The sequence below is a fragment of the Elephas maximus genome, chromosome 27 (assembly GCF_024166365.1).
Source record: "Elephas maximus indicus isolate mEleMax1 chromosome 27, mEleMax1 primary haplotype, whole genome shotgun sequence".
Classification (NCBI taxonomy): domain Eukaryota; kingdom Metazoa; phylum Chordata; class Mammalia; order Proboscidea; family Elephantidae; genus Elephas; species Elephas maximus.
In genome coordinates this window covers 14,594,555-14,606,842 of record NC_064845.1, presented here as the reverse complement: position 1 = coordinate 14,606,842, position 12,288 = coordinate 14,594,555, and the positions used below count along the sequence as shown (strand labels likewise).

The window sequence follows — 12,288 nt, the reverse complement described above, 5'->3', positions numbered from 1 at the left end:
CCCCATCAAAACACAGGCTTGAACCAGTAAAAAATGGATATTTGCAAACAGTCCCTAAGTTCTCAGTAACCATGCTATTTAATGGTTTCTCTGATATTGAGAAATTCGTGAGAATGGGGAGGAGTGAATAAGGGGCAAATTTATCATCTTAAGTAGATGAGACAGTTTTTCTACTAACGCTAAAATTAAATAAAGGCAAGTCTTAAACATGTTTTTCACCAATTACATAGCGCAAAACCAGCTGTGGTTTTTATTTCTTAAAGGGAAGCATTTGCCAAGCCTTAGAAATTTTTAGCAATGGTCCTGCTTCAAAATTGTCAAGACATTGCATCTCTCGTTCTCATTTCAAAGGAACAAATGACTTTCATTTGATAAGAGGTTTTGATATGTCTACAGACCACTCAGTAGAACAGCAATGTGGTTAGTTTTGCTTTTATTCTTCTCAGCTTTCCCCTTCCCTGGGAGACAAAAAAGGTGGGAACGAGGTGGAAAGAGATCTTACCCATTTATGTTGGCAAGTTCCTCAGTGACTAAGGAGAGGTTCCTGCCTCCACCGAGTTAAACAGAAAGATGAGCTATCAGCCACGTGGCACCGCTTGTTTGTTGTCCTGCCACTGTTCTACTGATAAGATAAAGGCATCAACTCAAAATAGTATGTCTGACTTGAGAAACATTGATAAATATTGCTCCATCTCATCTCTGCTAAACGGAACTGATTTGGACATGTTATTTTATCTCAAATTCTCATTATACCTCTTTCCTATTTTGGAAGCCTGTTCACTGGATCTTATCACTACCATACACGGAATTCACGGTGCAGTGAATTTAGGGAGGCAGGTTTGGTTTGGGAACCTGGGGCTTCTCCAGTTGAAAAGAAAACCTGCCTCACATGTAACAGCATTCGCTCATCATTTACGAGTTACACTGTCTGTGACAGCTGTCATTCCGGCATCTGAAGACACAGAGGAGAAAGCACCATTCATTCCCACCTTCCAAAGGCCCCCGTCTGCTTTAGGAGACAGTCCATACCTCACTGTTGCTATGAGTCGGAATTGACTAAGTGGCAATGCGTTTTTTTTGTCTGGTGAAACATAGAACCTTGCAGATACTGTGTCCCTGGCTTAGAGTAGTACCTGGCACAAAGAAGGCACCCCTGAAAGAATGAACAAGTCAACTGATCGTGTAACCATGCGTTGGGCATCGTCCAGACCAAAACTTTGTAAAGTTTAATTCACTAGGTCTAAAATGGATCCAAATTTTCCATTTTTATATTAAAAATCAACTTAATTTTTTTCAGATTATAAAGCTCGTCATAGAAAATAAGGTACTTCAATAAGTATAAAGAAACAAAAAGTCACTTAATGTTTCCTCACATTTCATGCCAGTTTTTTCTGTGCTATAAATTTGTATATGTAAATGTAAAGTACATATATACATGTGTGCACATGTATAAAATATATGTATTTATACATATACACGTGTATACAGACTATATATCTATCTACACATGTGCCCGTATGTATGTATATATTTCTATGTATGTATATATGCATACAGTTTGTATCCTGCATTTTTATTTTGGGTCCTAGCTCCATAATTTACCAATTTATCACTGGACAAGTAACATCACCTTTCACTGCCTCGGTTTCATCATCTATAATATGGGTATTATTAAAACACCTGTCTCTTGGTTGTTGAGGAAATCAGTTGGTTAATGCTACATGTATATACTATGATTATACTTAGGATCTCTTCACAGAAGTAATAGATCCTTGAAAACATAAATTCTCTGTGTAATATCTTTGAATAGATGTAACATAATTTAACTGCTCCTCAATTGGTGGACACTCCAATCATTTCTGATTTTTTTTATTATATTTAAAGCTGTGACGACCATCCTTGATCTCCCTCCTCGTAAGCTATGCTCAGCTTTTGCTCTCTCTTTTAGAACCCTCTTGAATTGTTCTTCTAAGAATGAATGACCAGGATAAAAATAAGCATGATATTCAAATGAATTCATTAGGAATAATTACAGACTCAGCTGAGAAGGAAAAACCAAACAGACATCAGATATAGTCAGGCCAGCTTGGCAGGAAAAGCTCAGCATGTCAGAGTAGACCTGAGAGCAAATGTATTATTCATAAAAATTATTCATATAGCTCTTAAATTACAAAAAGATTTGTATTATTAATAAAAACAATAACTGGTAATGACAAGATGGTCTTCCCTCTTTACTTTTGTCAGGTATATATTAACACTGTTTGATTCTTCTGCCAGTTTTGTGATAATTCACATATAGTAACAAATATGGTCCAGCTGAATATTTTCTTATTGTGGTATCTGTATAGCAACAATTTGCAGTTGTACCATTTTTACATGTAAAATTCAATGCCATAAGTTATATTCATCATATTGTACAACTATCACCGCTATCCATGTCCCAATTTTTCTATCACCCTTAACAAAAGCTCAGTGCTCCCCAAGCAATATCTCCCTCTTTCCTCCTCCCTTACACTCCTAGTAAACACCAATAGACTTTGGTCTCTATTCATTTGCCTGTTCTAGATATTTCCTGTAAATGAGATCATACAATATTTGTCTCTTTGTGACTGACTTATTTCCCACAGCATAACATTTTCAAAGTTCATTCATGCTGTAGCTTGTACCAGGACTGTATTTCTCTTTCTGGCTGAGTAATCTTCCACAGTATATATATACCACATTTTGTCTATCCATTCTTCTTTTGGTGGACTGGTAGGTTGTTTGCACCTCTGGCTATTTATTAATAGTGCTACTACAGTCAACATTGGTGTACATGTATCTGTTTATATTTCTTTTTTCATTTCTTTTGGGCATATGTCTAGGAATGGAATTTCTGGATTGTCTGGCAATTCTATGTGTAACATTTTGAGGAACTGCCAATTGTTTTCCATGGTGGCTGTGTACCATTTTACATTCCCACCAGGAGTGGATAAGGGTTCTGATTTCTCTACATGCTCGCCAACATCTGTTGTTTTCCATTTTTTTAACCATGACCATCTTAGTGAGGGTAAAGTGATAGCTCATTGTGTTTTTATTTGCATTTCTTTAATGGCTAATAACATTGAGCATCTTTTCATGTGCTTGTTGGCCATCTGTATTTCTTCTTTGTTGAAATGTCTATTCAAGTCCTTTGCCCATTTTTTAAATTGGGTTGTCTTTTTTGTTGTTGTAGGAGTTCTTTATATATTTTGGGAATTAAACCCTTATCAGATATAAGGTTCCCCTCAGTTTTTTCCCATTCCGTAGGTTGTCTCTTCACTTTCTTGATAAAGTTCTTTGATGAAAAATTGTTTTTAATTTTGATGAAGTTCCATTTCTCTATCTTTTTTTATTCCTGCTTTTGGCGTAATGTCTAAGAATCCACAGCTACCAGTGACATAAATATTTATTTGGTACCTTTTTAGTTAGGCACTCATAGAAGGAGAAGATGAAGAAAAAAGACCCTGCCTTCCAGAAACTCAGAATTCCTTACAATAAAAATATGATATGTGCCAGAATAAGGGTACTTACTGAACAAACTTTTATGAAACTAGAACTTAGGGAACCAGTCCTTGCCTGGGGGAGATGTGGAAGGATACACAGACAAAAAGACACAGGAATGTTTATTTCCATTTTGATAGATGGAATATTTACGCCTGGGACCCAGATAGTTTGTAGAGCAGTCTGGTTTGGCAGCAGAATTGGACTCCCTTCAGGCCATGTAATAAGCCTGAGAAAGTAGGTTGGCCTCATCGGAGCATGGAGATTGTTGATGACAGCGTAGAATGGGCTTTGTTGTGCTAACAAACAGATCCCAAATCTCAGCGGCTAAGCCCAGAAAAAGTTTACTTCTTTCTCACACAAAGAGCAATACAGCTTCTTCCATGTGGAGCTTCAGGGATTTAAGCTTTCTCCATCTTATGATGCCACCATTTCAACACTTCACTGCAGCCAGGGAAGAGAGCACATGAAGGTTGCATGGAATGTTTTTAGAGGCCAGACCCAGGATGCCTGCATCATTTATGACCACATCTCATTTGCTAGAATCCAGTCATTTGGCCCAAACCTAACAGCAAGCACCCCTAGGAAACAGATTCTTTCTGTGTGAACAAGAAGAGAAAAATAAAATGGGGTTAAGTAAACCCATAGTATTGTTGCCTACCTCCACAGTATGATACTCAGATACCCATGAAACTGTCCAACCTCCACTCAACTCCCAAATATTGAGATGTCAGTGGTAAGACAGCTGGTTAAAGTAGCAGTTTCATGGTTTCTATTTCCTCCGAAAATCAACTATCGAGTCATATTTTTCAGAGTGTTTGTAAAATATGAAATCCAACAATCATTGTGACAGTTTAAACCATGATATGGTGTTTCTGTATAGTTGGCTATTTTAAATTCTAATTCCCCACTCCTGATCCTTTCTGCAGCTTTCCCTACTTAGCTGATGGAAATTTCATTCTGCTCCTCATGCAGGCCAAAATCTTGGAGTTATCCTTGGTTCCTTTGTTCCTCTCATACCCCGCATCAAATCTATGAGCAAATTCTGTAGTCCCTACTTCCATGATATGTTGAGCATCCTGCCCTATCTCACTTCTACTTCTACCAATTGGGTCCAGTTCACCAGGTCTCCTGGATTACTGAAATAGCTGCCTAATTAATCTCATGCTTCCTTTCTTATCTCCTTTCTTCTAACCTTGTCTCCCCTGTTTCCACCTTTGCTTGTATTAGTTATCTATTTCTATGTAATAAATTACCTCAACACTTAGTGCTTTCCGGGAATAGACATTTATCATCTCACCATTTTTCTGTGGGTTAGAAATTCAGGAGCAACTTAGCTGGTAGGCTTCTGCCTCGGGGTGTCTCATGAGGTCATAGTCAAGCTGTCAGCCAGTGCTGAAGGTCTAACTAACATGGGATGATGGGCTACCAAGGTGACTCAATTACACGTTAGCAAGTTAGTGCTAGCTGTAGGCAGAACATTTCTTACTACGTCAGCCTCTCTGTAGGGATCTATAACTGCACGACATGGTGGCAGGCTTCCCCCAGAGCAAGTGATATCAAGAGAAAGCAAGATGGAAGCCAAAATGTCTTTTATGATCTAGCCTTGGAAGCCACACATGATCACACAGGTCAGCCCAGTATAGCTGGGACAACACAAGGCGTGAATACCCAGAGATGAGAATCATTTAGGGGTCATTTTAGAAGCTGCTTACTACATCCCCTATGGTCTGTTCTTCACACAGCAGTGTATCATTTCTCTGCTAAAAACTTTGCAATGGTTTCTCATTTTGGTCTGCATAAAAGTCAAAATTCCAGGAGGCCTGATGTTATTTTAGCCACCCCAGTACTACTACCCTGACCTCATCTCCCATGCTTTCCTTCTTTCTCATATATTACAGCCACACTGGCATCCTGGTTTCTGGAACAGGCCAAGGGGAGTCTCTCCTCAGGGTCTTTGTACTCACTGTGATCTTCTACAAGACACCCACAGGGTTCCCTGCCTCGTTTCCTTCAGTCTTTTCTCAAATGTCATATTTCAGAAAGGTCTTCCCTATCCACCTTATGAGGTAGTCTCCCTTCAGTATACTCTCTCCCTTTATCTTCCTTCATTTATATTTACAACACTTGGCAAACACTGGTATTTTATATTTTTATATCTATCTCCTTAAACACAGCCAAACTTTATAAAAACAGACATTTTATCTGTTTTGTTCCTTCTGTATGTTAGTACTTGTAAGTATGGTTGGCATATTGTAGTTTGGATCTTAAGAAATTGACATATAATTCACTTTAGAGCCAAGTTAAGTTGCCTGGGTAGTGCAAATGATCTGCGCTTGACTACTACTAACCTAAGCGTTAGCAGTTTGAACCCACCCAGTGGTGCCACAGAAGAAAGGTGTGGCAATCTGTTTGTGTAAAGATGATAGACAAGAAAACCCTATGGAGCAGTTCTATTCCTAACACATGCAGTCACCATGAGTCAAAATCTACTTGATGAGCATAGCCGAGATAAATAAATAGGTATACAGCAGATGTATCTTGACTTCAAGTTCTTAAATAAGGAGATCCACACATTTTACAATGGAATGACTGAAACTCCAGCTTCTTTAAGGGTGTTGCTGTTCAAACAAACAAAAACACCTGTTTGGCATTCTCTTCTGGTGTCTAGCTTGGGAAGACTGGGCTGTATGTTGCACGAGACTTTGGAAATTACATCTTTGGAGGTAAATTTGATGCTTTGTTTCTGTCTTAAAAAAGTGATGAAACCAACAGTCAAAAAAAGATTCAGCATGTGGTTACTTCGGTTTTAATCAAGGCCTATCGCAAAAGGTCTTAAAAATTAATCTTGGGCAATGATGTAAAAAATAATAGGTTTCGAACATGGATTTTCATTCACTCTGTTTCTCTAGTTGTAACCACTGTGACTTGCCCCAGTGGCAGACATTACACCTTGGAATCCTGATTTGAGTGTTGCTTTTTGAAGTACTATCATGATATACAGAGACCTGGTGGTATCGCGGCAGTTCGAATCCACCAGGCAGTCCTTGCAAACCCTATAGGGCAGTTCTACTGTGTCCTATAGGGTTGCTATGAGTCAGAATCGACTCAACAGCAATAGTTTTTGTTTTTTTTAATTCATGATATATAAATTCAGTAAATGCTAGTGAACTTTGTTCAACAAAATCAAAATCAAATTCCCTAGATCGTGGAACTCCTTATGTGGAAGAAGAAGGACAGCGATTATATGTTCTCTGATGTAATATTTAGTCATAATCCTATATGATGATTTTTGAATCCTTTTGATTTTCAATGTCTTCTGGAAAACAATGAGTATGAATTTTGCAAAGACTCCTGCAAGGAACTGTGACTTTCAACCATGAGTGAGTTTGATTTATGCTTCAAACTTTTAGCATCCGCCAAGCCCAAAAGATGCAACAGAAAACCCGTGATACTTCAGAAACCTGCAATAAAGCAAAAGAATTTTCTGATTTCTACACTAGGAAGGCAAAGGAAATTGCCACCTTTGCCCTTTGATCTTGCCCAAGTCAGTGTAAGTCACTGAGGAGAACCTAATTAATAAAGAATGCTCTCCTAAATGTGGAAGTCAATGCTAGTTTCTAAAGCACACTGGTATTTTCCTGAAAGCAGTGTGTTTTCTAGAAAAAAAAAGAAAAAATTTAAAAGCTCCGCTGTGTACCGGCTTAGTGGCCCCAAGTGTTCACCACACAGTAAATGCGATTCTCAGAATTCACATTTCCTTTTGGGTTTAGAGCTCTAAGATACTTTATCTTTCTTTCTGATTCTAGCACTTAACCTTCTATGGTGCTCTGCAATCTACGTTGTGCCTTTGTGGTGAAGAACGTTCTAGACTTGGGTTTAGATGGCCATAGATTGATTCCATGCCCTGCCATACACTTACAGTGTCACCTTGAGCAAATTATGGAACCTGAGAGTCCCTTTCTACTTGATACCATGGTGACCATTCTATACCTGATTTACAAAGTTGTCATGGGTGTGTTAAAATAAGAAAATGTGTCTGTAAGGCCTTGGCACAGCTGTCTTGGTATATAAGATGTTCTATATGCTAGTGTCAATTGAATCTCTAAACCTCTCATATAGATGCTTGCATTTGTAGCTCTTATTATCTGTTGTCGTTACTATTAGGTGCCATCCAATTGCTTTTTTGACTTATAGTGACCCCATGTGACAGAGTAGAGCTTCCCCATAGGGTTTTCTAGGCTACAATCTTTATAGGAGCAGCTCACCAATTCTTTCTACCACAGAGCTGCTAGGTGGATTGGAGCCACCAATCTTTCAGTTAGCAACCGAGCACTTAACAGTTGTGACAGAAGGGCTCATGGATAATCTATATACAGATGCATTTGCCTGCAGGTGGAAATATGGCTCAAAGCTGTGTTTTGTTTGAGCAATACAGAGTTTATAAGAAAATATAAGCTTGAATGCCTTGGGGCAGAGCATACACATCTCAGCAGTTTGCAATAGACCGTGTCGCTCCCTGTAATTTTGTAATTTTTGGTTAGGAGCTCACTGGGCCTCCCCTACCCTACCCAATTCCTCCGACCCACAGGTAGCCACTACTCTGACTTACATCACCACAGATCTCTGTTGCCTCCTGTGCTGCAGGAGCTGGGCCTCTCAAGTCCTCGCTGTCTTAGAAGCTCTGAACTCCAGTTTAGTCTTGTGAGAGTGATGAAAGCTCTGCTCATCTTGTCTCCTACTAGTCACCTCCTTCACATCTATTCAGCCTCTCCAAGGGTGCTAAGGTGCCATGCTGGTGCAACGGTTACTGCTGCTAACCAAAAGGTCAGTGGTTCAAACTCACCAGCGGCTCCTTAGAAGAAAAGACCTGGTGATCTACTTCCATAAAGGTTACAGCCTAGAAAACCCTGTGGAGCAGTTCTACTCACTACATGGGGTCATTGTGAGCTGGAGTTGACTCAGTGGCACATGACAACAGCAACAAGGGCATTGCTGAAGCCTTTAAATGTGTTCAGGGGAAAATTGGTATAGAATGTGGGACTTGTCTCAGTGAGCTTCCTTCTTGGCCGCCCAAGTTCTAGCTACCAAGGTACTGCAGTGCCTTGAAACGGGTATATCACCATAGTCATCATCATTGTCATAACTATTATTATCATTTAATCCAGCTTCTCTAGACCTTGCTGGCAAATGAATGGGTTTGCTCTAAATCAGTCCACTGTTTCCAGAAGAAGCCTTCCCTATCATTTTAACCCTGCCAGATTCACATTTATTGTCAGCCCTGACCCTCAAGGAATTTGATATGGGTACACCTCTCTCCCAGTTTAATGTGACCAACGGTAAATATTTTGGTCATGTGAACAATGGCCTTTCTCATTTATGTGCTTTACAAATTCTTGTCAATTCCACTTACACTAGGAATGACTCATAGCAACCCTATAGGGCAGAGTAGAACTGCCCCATAGGATTTCCAGGGAGCGGCTGGCGGATTCGAACTTGCTGACCTTTTGGTTAGCAGCTGAGCTCTTAACCACTGTACCACCAGGGCTCCAGGAATTTACACTAGGAAGTAATAATATACAGCAGAATCCTGAATGTAGCAAGTGGAGTCCTGTTCACTGGTTTTCATGTCTCAAGATCTGATATTTCTAGGAATCTTGAATTTGCTTCAGAATTAAAAGCAATGAAGTAAAATCTATTTGCCCCAAGAAGCAATGTGATCTGTTGAGAAGTCCTGGTCTAAGGACTTCTTTCCTACAACTGGTTGGGTCCTTGAGCAAATTCCTTGTCTTTCTGCTATCTGACCGACTATAAAATGATTATCTCTAAAACCCTGTGACTGTAAGAGAGAGGCTATATGTGTGGCAGTGAGGAATAGAAACGCTGGCAGAAGTTACTTATCTGCTGGAATCCGTAATTTTGTGACTTAGTTAACGGGACAATTTCCCTTTAAAAATCATATGTTTCATTGTTTCACATTGATAATGTTCTAATAATTAACAGCATCCACGGTCCTAGTTAAAGCTGTCATGACAGTTAAGTTTCTCTCCTTTTTCCCTTCCGTCCTCCTTTCAAATAAAAACGGCCCACTGTTGAACTTTTTACAGGTGTACAACTTACAGGCAGCAATTACAATTGGCTGTGCAACCTTACCCTTAATCAGTGGGATTCTTCCATCACTGTAAACTGAAACTCAGTATTCTATATGCAATAAACTCCCCTTCTCCCCTCCTGCCCTTGATAAAAAAAATAATAATTTTTTTTTTTTAGCCACTATTAAACTTTGGTCTGTATACTTTTGCCTTTTCTTGTCTTTTTATATAAGTGAGATGATAACAATATGTGTCCTTTTGTGATTGACTTATTTCACAAAGCAAAATGCCTCAAGCTCCATCCTTACTGTAGGGTGTTTCAAGACTTCATTGCTTTTACTGGCCAAGTAATATTCCATTGTATGCATGTGCCACATTTTGTTTACCCATTCATCCATTGGTGGACATTTAGGTCATGTACAACTTTTGGCTGTTGTGAATAGCGCTGCAAATACTCAGATAATCTTTGAGCCTTAAGCCAAAAATGTCCTTTGAAGTCTTCTTAAATCAAACAGTAGTTTAGCTTAACTGGTAAAAGATGTCTGCCTTGAGCGTTATGCTCTTTTAAGAATCTATTCATATGGGATCAAACTGGCAACAACAACTCAAAAGATTAGACAGGAATCTTAGGAGGCAGTGAGTTTATGTTAGTGGGGGAGGAACAACTCAGGAAAGAAGGATAAGAATGGTTGTACAAGTTGAAGAACGTGATGAATGTCACTGAATTGTTCATATAGAAACTCTTGGATCAGTGTGTGTTTTGCTGTGTATACTCTCAACAAAAACGAAAAAATAAATTATCTTAAAAAATAGCTGTCATCAGCATAAAAACTGAAATCCTGTGGTCTAGTAAGCTACAATGATATTAGACAGCTTTTCTAAGCTCTTTAGACCCCATGCACAATGGAATAAAATGCTGCCTGGTCCTGAGGCATTCCCATCATTGGTTGGGGATTGGATCCTTGTGATGCATAGAGTTTTCATTGGCTAATTCTCAGAAGTAGATTGCCAGGCCTTTCTACCTAGTCCATCTTAGTTGGGAAGCTCTGCTGAAACCTGTTCAGCATCATAGCAACACACAAGCCTCTGCTGACATACGGGTGGTGGCTGCACGTGAGGGCCACTGGCTGGACTCAAACCCGGGTCTGTAGCAGGGAAGGTGAGAATTCTACCCCTGAGCCAGCAGTGCCCCCTCTTTAGGAATTGCCAGTTGCCAGTTGCTCTTGATTCCAACTCATGAGCATCTCATGTGTTTCAGAGTAAAACTGGCCTTCGCAGGGTTTTCATGGCTGTGACCTTTCGGAAGTGGATTACCAGGATAGTCTTCTAAGGTACCTCTGGGTGGGTTTGAACAGCCAACCTTTCAGCTATTAGCTCAGCACTTAGTCATTTGGTCTGCTCAGGGACTCCTAAGGAATAGGAGGAGTCTCTTCACTGGCAGGGGAAAAAAAAAAAAAAAAATCTCGAAACTCATTGCTGTCAAGCCCATTCTGACTCACAGTGACCTTACAGAATAGAATAGAACTGCCCCATAGGGTTTCCAAGGCTGTAATCTTTACAGAAGCAGATCGCTACATCTTTTTCCCACGGAGTGGCTGGTGGGTTTGAACCACTGACCTTTCGGTTAGCAGCCAAGTGCTTTAACACTGTTCCACCAGGGCTCCTTTCATTGGCAGGAGGGAGCCCCTATTCACTTCCCTTGTCAACACTCTAGAACTGCTTGGTATTGCACAGCTTGAGTGTCCAAGGAATCCTGCCCCAACCCCACCACAGCTGACCTTTCTTCACCAGATCTCTCTTCTGGGATTGTGATTTGGGAAGAACCGTGTTCCAGGAGGCTTAGAAGAAGTCTGGGAAATAAGTTTGTTTCCCTTGTTCTGTCTTGAAAGGGTCAGAGTGGAATGACTGTGGTGTCAGGGTTAGGGGAAACAGTGGAAGGGAGACAAGCAGGAAGGAAGGGATAATTTAACTGAACCCAATTTGAACCTTTAAGCAGTTCAGTTCAGGGACAGTGCTGACGTCAAAGCTGTTTCTTATTTTATAAAAGCCAGGCTGTCTCATTCAAGTAAGACCCTCTTACCTTCAGCCAGTCCCAAATACGGGGTCATGCCCTGTGACTTGATTGTTCTTTATAACCCTAGTTCAGGTAAAGGTTTCCTAGTGTGACTAACTCCTTTCTTTTTCTAAGAAGGTAGGGTCCAATATTTTTTATGTTAAGCACCAAAGCACAGAAGAGCTAAAGAAATTCTTCAGGAATATGTCTGGTTAGTTTTACATTCTTACTCCATCAAATTCTATATCTTAAATAAGAGCCTCTTCAGTGATTCTATGCCTTCCTTCCTCAAACATGAGCTCCAATTTCCTTTCTCTGCCCTCTTTAAACTTACACAAGTAATGAGAATAAAAAAGAATTAATTAAATGAGATTCAAATAATTACTATGACAGTGAATTTTTTAACTGTGCATGCACAAGAAAAAACCAAACAAACCGTATCTGTAATTGTAATGTATGATGAACCCGCTAAGTGTGTTAGACTTGATAAGTGTGATATTTTTCTTTGCGTGCAGAATTTAATTGAATTATACAGCATGATGTTTCCACCAATTTAAATTTATATCTGCCAGTATGTTTGGTACCTTTGTTTGGGAAGCAACAAATTATTGGCAGTGACTC

At 39.7% G+C, this 12,288-nt stretch overlaps 1 long non-coding RNA gene across 1 annotated transcript in view; it reads left to right on the top strand.

The window, feature by feature from the left end:
- The window catches only part of LOC126068428 (uncharacterized), a 373,496-nt gene that overhangs the window by 182,539 nt on the left and 178,669 nt on the right, over positions 1-12,288 (top strand). The gene's annotated exons all lie outside the window — the stretch shown is intronic.